This window comes from Dermacentor silvarum, chromosome 6 (assembly GCF_013339745.2).
Source record: "Dermacentor silvarum isolate Dsil-2018 chromosome 6, BIME_Dsil_1.4, whole genome shotgun sequence".
NCBI lineage: Eukaryota > Metazoa > Arthropoda > Arachnida > Ixodida > Ixodidae > Dermacentor > Dermacentor silvarum.
This window is the reverse complement of record NC_051159.1, coordinates 13,401,597-13,403,641: the sequence shown is the minus strand read 5'-3', so window position 1 is coordinate 13,403,641 and position 2,045 is coordinate 13,401,597. Positions and strand designations below refer to the sequence as shown.

The window sequence follows — 2,045 nt, the reverse complement described above, 5'->3', positions numbered from 1 at the left end:
TCCTGCGGCAAGTGCACTTGCATTGCTGGTGTACGGGTTCAGTGCAAGCGTGCAGTGGCCGTATGCCTCTACATCAACAGCTATGAGGAGGACAGCTGCACAAGCCGACCTCAGCAGTGGGGAAAGCCCAGCGCAAAGCCCCGGATGCAGAGATCGCAACACTTATCAGACGTAGTGCCTCGTAAGTTGCAGCATGACAACATTCACCAGCAATGTGGCGCAACATAAAAATACCTTTGCTCACAGTAGGAAAAAGGCTCTGACTGGAGAATACAAACACGTCACTGACCTATAATTGGGAATATAATTTTGTTTTTGGGTAATTTAGAACATGTCTTTCATTGGTAGACATTGCTATGCTCAGTCTAGTCAACCTTAAGGTGTCTTAGTGTTGAGTTTTATAATATTAAACTGACTATGTACATATCGACATTGGAACCAAAATGTGTCAATATATGCTGCCTGTTGTCTCTTAATCTGTGCAACAGGTAAGAAATCAACAGCTCCAGACATCAAAATTGTGCCAAGAACAACACTGATGAGCTACCCCGAGATTGACTGCCCCTTAAAGGAAGTGCTCGAGTTGATGCATCTCAGTGCTGATGAGCTTACTTGCAGAGAGGTGCTCGACACTGTTGTTGAGCAGGTATCAAAGGCCGCAGAGAAAGACACCCTTGAGAACCTTCTCAAACAAATGTCACACCGGCCTGTGTACCATCTTCTGAATGTGATGGAGGATGGGACAACCCAGCAAAGATTTTTTGGTGGAAATGAAAAGTGATCACAGAGAAAAGTATCAAGAAAAGGTCACTCTTGAGCAAAGCCCTTGTCAATTAGCTTTATTGACGCAAGGACAATCAAGCTGTACACGGTATGTAAGGAATTAAATTTTAGAGTTGGAGTGCACACAATGGGCTGGAGTGACATATTTCATGTTTCACAATATGCAGATGGCATCAGGAGAGGAGGCTTCGCATCAGCAGTACCAAAGCACACCTGATTCGGACAAAAAGGGATGACAAAGGGCTTCAGAAAGCTGCTCAGCAACTCCTGAAATCCAGCTCCTACAAGAGTGCTGCCATGTGCTATGGTGCGTTTTTCACTTTACACTACCAAAATGGAAAGAATAATTTTGGCCTTGGCTAGTCTGAAGTGCCTTTATTGGGTTATACACAAAACCATTAGTACTGATTTTGTATTGTACTGTCAAAAAATATCATTGCAGGAATTACAACTGAAGGCACAGCACGAGAGGACCTGGAGAGAAGGCTTGGAGCAAGAATTGTGCAGGTAGGACTCCTTCCTTTTATGTAAAGCACTGAAGGTGCAAAAATTATATTCTGCATATAGCGGTATTCCCAAACCTCATTGTCATATCTGTATTCTCTAGACTGGACTGGTGGTTCTTCCTGAGCAACCTTGGCTGTGCTGCAGCCCCGACGGACTTGTACAGCTTGCTAATGAGACTGTCCTGATTGAAATCAAGTGCACATATAAATTCAAGGATACACCATTTATCAGATACGAAGAACGGCATTGTGAGCTTCCATATTTGATATTCATTGATGACAAAATTGAATTAAGAAAGTCACACCAATACTACACTCAGTTGCAGGTCCAAATGTATGTTCTTAATTTGCAGAAAGCTTTGCTCTTTGTGTACAGTCAAGATCAGTGTGTAATAGTTGCTGTAAAGAGGGATGAAGCGTTTTTGTGGGAGCTCATCCCTAAAATGGAGTATTTTCATTTCAAGTTCTTTGTGCCTGCTCTGTTTTAATATTATTTTAACTGTTTCCATCGCGTGAGTTTCCATTTTTAGGTCCAGAATTTTAAAGAGGCATTCTGTGAAGTATTGCTGGCATCATGTCCGCAAAATGTTTATGTTCTCACAATGTGATATTTTCAGTTCGCTTTAAAAAAATGCTTAGGGGTATATGCACTTTAAAAGTTGGAATGTTGTAAAGTGCAGTCATTTATTGTCAGAGCTTCGAAAGTGCAGTGCTTTTATTTTAATTTCTATGTGTGGTGTGTTTAGTCTACAAGCA

At 41.7% G+C, this 2,045-nt stretch overlaps 1 long non-coding RNA gene across 1 annotated transcript; it reads left to right on the top strand.

Moving 5' to 3' along the window:
* Positions 1–865: 865 nt before the first annotated feature.
* On the top strand, positions 866–1,731 carry LOC125946188 (uncharacterized). The gene is made up of 3 exons (XR_007467449.1): positions 866–1,090; positions 1,226–1,290; positions 1,391–1,731. It is a non-coding gene; the product is annotated as an uncharacterized LOC125946188 (long non-coding RNA).
* Positions 1,732–2,045: the final 314 nt, after the last annotated feature.